General features: G+C 43.1%; 1 protein-coding gene across 3 annotated transcripts in view; it reads left to right on the top strand.

Annotated features, from left to right (window-relative positions):
* Positions 1-885: 885 nt before the first annotated feature.
* pik3r6 (phosphoinositide-3-kinase regulatory subunit 6) overlaps positions 886-7,888 on the top strand; it is a 101,754-nt gene continuing 94,751 nt past the window's right edge. For all 3 annotated transcript variants that reach the window (XM_088000526.1, XM_043714585.2, XM_043714584.2), the window contains exon 1: positions 886-1,013. The gene's annotated coding sequence lies outside the window, so the exon portion shown is untranslated. The remainder of the gene's footprint in view (positions 1,014-7,888) is intronic.

The following is a 7,888-nucleotide window of genomic DNA, read 5'->3' as shown; positions in this document are numbered from 1 at the left end:
TGTTTGGACTTGTTGGGCAGAACAGCCTGTTTCCACACTGTAGGGATTCTAAATACAAGGCCTCACATACTACCTCGCCCTCCTGTGAAGCAGTAACTTATATGTACTTCGTTCAATTGATTTTACTGTACTTGCTCCCCATAATGGGGTTTCTTCTGCATTCAGAAGTCTAACCTCGATTAGATGACTTTGATAACATCTCTGTGCAACCAGCAGGCATGACCCCAAGTTACTTGTCATTTCAGTTCTCCCGTTTGCACTCACACTGACATCCCTGTCCTCTGCCTGCGGCTAGCGCTGCTGCAGTGACATTCAACTTTAACTCTGGGAACAGTGTCTCGTTATCTAATTATAGGCATTTTCCAGGTTTCTGGATGAATGATTGCAACAATACTGAGTCCCAGAGGCTGACCTACCCCCGATTTTGATTCCGTTTCTGGCACTGCCCCAGTATTCTGCTTGGGCTCTGTTCTGCGAAGCAATCTCTCCGGACTCCTACCCTATCACTGATCTTTCTTTGTCCTTGACCCACTCACCATTGCGCACAAATGATTACATCTCCAACTTTTCCCAGTTCTGATCAAAAGGGCTCCGCTCACAACGTTAACCTTGCTTTTCTCTCCAATAGGTGCTGCCTGAACCTGCTCGCTAATTCCAGAAATGATTAATAACCTCGAATACTCTGAATCTATTTCAATGACTTCTTTTCTGGATTTTCCCAGCACAGCGATACAACGGCGGTTCACTCCGGTCATTTTATTTTCTAAACTTACTTCCCGAAATGGGATTGATTGAGGCCAGGTTAAACCAATGAGAAATTGACATTGGGAGTTTACTCCAATGGCCGGTGCGCCCGGCGGTGTAGGCGGGACTTTCTCTGACCGAGCTCAAGTGACTCTATGACTTTTACGATTTCAAGCCGAGGTAGTTTGGAAATTGCTGTTACTCACTACATCCACAGTTGGGATTGGAAGTTATAAACGACTGCAAATTTAAGATGACAGATTGAACGGGTCAGTCCAGAGCCATTTATGTTTTCTATCTGGTTTTTGTTTGTAACAAAAAGCACTGCTTTAGTGTGAACCTGTTGTTTTAATTGTCTAGCGGTGGGTTATGCTTTTGACTTTGCATTAGTTTTACCCCTGAGGTGTGAAATGGGTACCCAGGGGTGGTTGCAAAGGTGCTGAAACAGAGAAACAAGATTTTTTAAAGAAGAGGTGCGCAAATTTAAACGAGAAAGTGGTAGGAATGTTGTGGGACATCGCTGATGTCTCTTGTTGAAAATGGTATCAGAAGTGTAGCTAAATCGTGCGATGATAAAGAAACCCTCGGAACTGCAAATGCGCAGTTTGAGTGTGAAACATTGACCCGTTTATTATGTCGCAGCGGGAAAGCAAGGGACAGCTCAACATATCTGCATTTGGTTCAAATTAAACTACACCTGAAACAATGTTGGTGCGTATAATCCAGACAGATGTGTTCGACTTTGCCGGTGTTTAGTTTTATTTAAAGTGTTACCTTTCTTCGGAGAAGTCATGTTTTCTATTTGTTCTATTTGTGAGGGTCGAGAGAGTGGTGCTGGAAAAGCACAGCAAGTCAGGCAGCATCAGAGGAGCAGGAGAATCGACGTTTCCGGCTTAAGATGAAGGGCTTTTGACCTGCTGTGCTTTTCCAGCACCACTCTCCCGACTCTGATCTCCAGCATCTGCAGTCCTCACTTGCTTCAGTGTCAATACTGGGATGAATGGACAGCCAGATGCCAATCCTGAGGGATCCAGAGTGTATGGCGAGCTCGGAGAGAATGCTGGTCACCTTACCCGTTTAACCTGAGATCAAGTTCACTCCCTCAAACCGCTGCAGCATTCCCTGCGACTCCTCGGAGAGGAGATTTACCTCCTGTTCCGAGTCACCTAATGAGCTGGAGATACTACAGAGGGTCTCCACTGTCGCGCCTCAAGGAGACTCATTCCACTCCCATGACACAGTTCCTCATCTCTCACACTATTGTTAAATACACACGTTAATGTTATCATAAAATAGTGAACAAATTCATAATTTAAATACTGTCCATATTTATTGGTCCAAACATTTTCTGTTTCTCCGCTAATATTAGTCACACTTCAGTTTTTACCTCCATGATATACAAAATGAGCCAGAATTTGTCAATTTTTAAAATATCAGTGCACATCTCCTGTCAACATTTCCAATTCCATCGTTTTTTGATGGAAACTGAGAGAGTTGTTATGCTGTAATTTGTATATGACTTTAAAAGGGGAGCAATGATTATAACCATGTGACATCTTCCAGGCTCCAGTTCTGCTTCTTCTGAATTCTAAGCTGTGCCGTCATTTCCCGTGAGCAACATTATGTGCTGTTGATTTGGAGATGGGAGAGATACTAAACAAGTATTTTGCGTTAGTGTTTACTGTGGAGAAGGACATGGAAGATACAGATTGTGGGGAAATAGATAGTGACATCTTGAAAAATGTCCTTATTACAGAGGAGGAGGTGCTGGATGTCTTAAAACCCATCAATGTGGATAAATCCCTAGGACATGATCAGGTGTACCCCAGAACTCTGTGGGAAGCTAGGGAAGTGATTGCTGGGCACTTGGTGAGAAAGTTGGAAGATGCGATAGTCACAGGTGAAGTGCTGGAAGACCGGAGGTTAGCCAACATGGTGCCAGTATTTAAGAAAGGTGGTAAGGAAAAACCAGGGAACAATAGACCAGTGAGCCTGACATCAATGGTTGGCAAGTTGTTGGAGGGAATACTGAGGGAAAGGATGTACATGTATTTGGAAAGGCAAGGACTGGTTAGGGATAGTCAACATGGCTTTGTGCTTGGGAAATCATATCTCACAAATTTGATTGAGCTTTTTGAAGAAGTAACAAAGAGGATTGATGAGGACAGAGCAGTAGATGTGATCTATATGGACTTCAGTAAGGTGTTTGACAAGGTTCCCCATGGGATACTGGTTAGCAAGGTTAGATCTCGTGGAAAACATGAAGACCTAGCCATTTGGATACAGAACTGGCTCGGAAGTAGAAGACAGAGGGTGGTGGTGGTGGAGGGTTGTTTTTCAGATTGGAGGCCTGTGACCAGTGGTGTGCTACAAGGATCGGTGCTGGGTCCACTGCTTTTCATCATTTATCTAAATTATTTAGATGTGAACATAGTTAGTAAGTTTGCAGATAACACCAAAATTGGAGGTGTAGTAGATAGCGAAGAAGGTTACCTCAGAGTACAACGGGATCTTGATCAGATGGGCCAATGGGCCAAGGATGGAGTTCAATTTTGCAAAATGTGAGGTGCTGCATTTTGGAAAGGCAAATCAGAGCAGGACTTATACACTTAATGGTAAGATTCTGGGGAGTGTTGCTGAACAAAAGGAGTGCAGGTTCATAGTTCCTTGAAAGTGGAGGTTCAGGCAGATAGGATATTGAAGAAGGTGTTTAGTATGCTTTCCTTTATTGGTCAGAGTATTGAGTACAGGGGTTGGGAGGTCATGTTATGGCTGTACAGGACATTGGTTTGGCCACTTTTGGAATACTGAATGCAATTCTGGTTTCCCTGCTATAGGAAGGATGTTGTGAAGCTTGAAAGGGTTCAGAAAAGTTTCACAAGGATATTGCAAGGTTGGAGGGTTTGAGCTATTGGGAGAGGCTGAATAGGCTGGGGCTGTTTTCCATGGATCGTTGGAGGCTGAGGGGTGACCTTATAGAGGTGTATAAAATCATGAGGGGCACAGATAGGGTAAATAAACAAGGTCTTTTCACTGGGTTGGGCGAGTTCAGAATGAGAGGGCATAGGTTTAGGCTGAGGGGGAATGGAGGTTGATGCAATTACAACATTTAAAAGGCATCTGAATGGGTGCATGAACCACTATGGTTTAGAGGGATATAGGCAAAGTGCTGGCAAATAAGACTAGATTAATTTAGGATACTTGGTCGGCATGGCCAGGTTGGACTGAAGTGTCTGTTTCTGTGCTGTACATCTCTGACTCTATGACTTCTAATTTATTGCAAGTTTTGCCTGTTGTTCACACTTGAGTCCCCACACCATGATTATGCCTCCTGACTAGAGTTTATAGATTTTTAAAATCACTGTTCATGTATGTTAGGACACACCGCTGGAGCAGATGGGCCTTGAACTCTGGACTCTTAGCTTAGAGATAGGAACACCTACCACTGCCACAAGAGCCCCATACATACTCCTGGTTGTAGCTTCCTGTGTTGTCTCTTGATTCATATCTCTGTACTTCCATTTTTGAAAGTGGATTACGTGTAAACTTAAATCTGTGTTATACTTTACTTACACATGTGCATCTAGTAGGACTGAGGGAATGTTCTACACATCCACAGAGTGAAAACCATACTTTCATTTGATTTCAACAGTCAAATGTTCTGCATGCAGATTTCTGGTTGGGAACAGCACTTAAAATCATTTAATTTGTCACTCACCTGACTTTGCTCAGATTTCTTAACTTGCATTTCTGTCCCACACTAGGTATGTGGTCACAAGCTTGTTCACCAGTTGACTACAATGTTTCCTTTTTCACCATGCCCTGAGTCAACCTTATACCGGGATGAGTGTTAAGTTTTTAAAACTCTAGCGATTAGATATGTATACGTTCTCAGTGATAATGATACTTATATTTCATTATTGGCTTTTTAATACCATATTTGAATGCTGTAAACTTTGCAAACTTGATGGGTAAATGAAGAATTAGTATCTTGCCACTGTTTAGTCTTGCATTAAGTCCTACTTCTCATTTGCGTGTTCGTGGTTTTTACATACAACTCTGTAGCATTTTAAAAAAAAATTCCAACATCCTAATTTCCTCCTTATTTTCTAGTACTCTCCAGCCACAGACCATAACCACCTCTGCCCCATTACCACTAGCCCTCTTTCTCCCTATTCACCCCCCCAGTATTAAGCTCTCACATATCCCACACATTGCCCAGGCACCAGACTCTTTAACCCTTCCTGACCTTAACCTCAGTAACATATTCACTCCATATTGTTATGACAGATAGCAGACTGTTGTAAGAGTTGGAATGGAGGCTATCGAAGAGCACAGTGCTGGAAAAGTACAGCAGGTCAGGCAGCAACCGAGGAGCAGGAGAATCAATGTTTCGGGCATAAGCTCTCCACCACCAGGAATGAGGCTTGTGAGCCAATGGGGCTGAGAGACAAATGGGAGGGAGATGGGAGTGGGGGGAAGGGAGTTGGGAATGCGACAGGTAGATGAAGGTGGGGGTGAAAGTGATAGGTCGGAAAGGAGGGTGGAGCAGATAGCTGGGAAGGAAGATGGGCAGGCAGGACCATTCACGAGGGCAGTGCTGAGTTGGAAGGTTGGGACTGGGATAAGGTGGGGGGTAGAGGAAATGGGGAAACTGGTGAAATCCACATTGATCCCGTGTGATTGGAGAGTCCCAAGGCAAAAGATGAGGCATTCTTCCTCCAGGCATTGGGTGGTTAGGGTTTGACGATGGAGGAGGCCCAGGACCTGCATGTCCTTGCCAGAGTGGGAGGGGGAGTTAAGGTGTTCAGCCACCCCACCCCGCTCTCTTGACCAGTCATACCTGTCCATCTTCCTTCCAACCTATCCACTCCACCTTCCTCTCTGACATATCACTTTCACCCCCACCTTCATCTACCTTTTACACTCCCAGCTACCTTCCCCCAGCCCCATCCCATTTATCTCTCAACTTCCTTGGCCCACAAACCTCATTCCTGATGTAGGGCTTAAGCCTGAAACGTTGACTCTCCTGCTCCTTGGATGCTGCCTGACCGGCTGTACATTACCAGCATCACACTCTTTGACCCTAGTCTCCAGTATCTGCAGTCCTCACTTTCTCCAAATGGAGGCTATCCATCTTAAGGCTCTAACTAGTAGAGCTGACAGAGTCTACTATATGTTAACAGATTCTAGTTTATTACATATTTGTAGACTTTATACAACATCACAGAAATATATTCAGATCCATTCAAATCCATGCATAGTCTCCTCCCCACATGATCTATAGCATCAAAGTTAGTTGTTACTCATACTCTTCAATAATTCTTGTAAGGCCCTGTCAGACCCTTATGCTGCACCTCTCCCTGTTCCCAAGACTCTGTACTGATACAAGAATTAAACCTAGACTTATTCAATGAATCGCATCAGTTGTATGACACCTTGATCTTTTACTATAAATTCTATGTTCTATGATCCTGCCCCACTAGCTATCCATCTTAAGCACTCTGAAAGCTTGTATTTCCAAATAAACCCGTTGGACTATAATCTGGTGTTGTGAATTTTAACTTTGTCCACCCCAATCCAAAACCAACACCTCCATATCCTTCAAAATGAGAGAGAACCAACATCAGTAAATAATTATGTATGAGGACCGTACAGACAAATCTGAGTGTATACAGAGGAAGGTGAGTTATCTGAGTCCAGAGTCAGGAAATAAGCAGTGATGGCAGTGGCATATTGGTCATGGTCAGTCTGCAGGTGAAGTGTCAAAACTTTTTCATTTATATAATTATAATTAAAGAGCTCTAACAGCACATCCATCATCCTTTATGGATGGTGAAACCAACTGGATGGGCACATGGATCACTTTCAGCCTGTTCATCCTTGGATATGTAGTCAAGAATGTGTATAGCCCTTTTGGTTTTTTTTAAAGCTATTGTTTTCCAGGAAATCAGCTCTCACTGTCAACAATGATGGGCATCTGGAGTCCGGATAACTTTTTTTGTGATACAATTGCTATTCTTCTTTCTTGGACCGTCATTCTTGAGGTTATCCATAAGGGTTCATACATTCCAAGTTGCAAAATTTCAAATTTTTTTTTTGTTTAATCACAAAGATAGTAATCCCAGAGGATATGATTTCACAAACAAGACAGCAGGGCATCTATTTCAAGAACACCTTTTTAAGTCCCCTTCTTATCTGGGGTAAGTAGAGTGTACTCCAAATAGGACTGTCCAGGCACAGATGATACTATGCAAAGACAACTCTGTCCCAACATAGCATTGGTAACCTTTGTGCACCAATCATTTGTGTGCAGGTTCTTGACCATGGATTGACTCAAAACAAAAACACAGATGTACAGAGACAGAAAGATAAGCTAATATGGTAAATGGGGATCGGAGAGTAACAGATTGGGAAAGACGTTTGTGACCAGATGTTGTGTAACTAGAGTACCTCTTGGACAAGAAACTGAGGATGAAAAAGTTGCCAAGGAAGAAGAGCAGTCATTATAGGAGATAGAGCTGGTGGCTTAACAGCCCACTGAAGTTAAAATTACAAGATACTGCACCTTGTGTAAATATAACATTAAATATTGAATAAAAGCTGAGCACTGAGGATGCTATAAATCTGAAACAACCATAGGCTGTTTGAAAAACTCAGGTCTGGCAGCATTTGTAGGGAGAGAAACAAAGATAATTGTTTGAGTCTGGTATGACTATTTTTTCAAAAGAGTGTTATCAAAGCTGTTAGACATTGTGTGTATTTAAACTAATAAGTTCAGGTCGATGAGATGGAAAGCCTTTTATGTTCGAACATTTGTGGAGTGATTATGAATAATTAAATCGCAAGGTTAACAAGAGCAATCTCAAGAAGGGACACAGAAGTATTTCACAATGACAGGATAAAATAGAATCGTAGAATGCATGCAGCATGGAAACAGGCCATTCAGCCCAACAAGTCCACACCGACCTGCCAAAGAGCATCCCACCCAGACCCATCCCCCTACCCTATCCCTTAAACCTGCATCTCCCATGGCTGACACATCTGAACTCCACATCCCTGAACACTATAGGTAATTTAGCATGGCCAGTCCACCGAATTGCACATCTTTGGATTGGGCGAGGAAACCAGAGCCCCTGGTGGA

The sequence above is a fragment of the Chiloscyllium plagiosum genome, unplaced genomic scaffold, assembly GCF_037043375.1.
Source record: "Chiloscyllium plagiosum isolate Xiang-an unplaced genomic scaffold, Cpla_swu_hap1 HiC_scaffold_25, whole genome shotgun sequence".
Lineage (NCBI taxonomy): Eukaryota > Metazoa > Chordata > Chondrichthyes > Orectolobiformes > Hemiscylliidae > Chiloscyllium > Chiloscyllium plagiosum.
The sequence above is the reverse complement of the archived record's forward strand: the minus strand, read 5'-3'. Positions and strand labels throughout refer to the sequence as shown.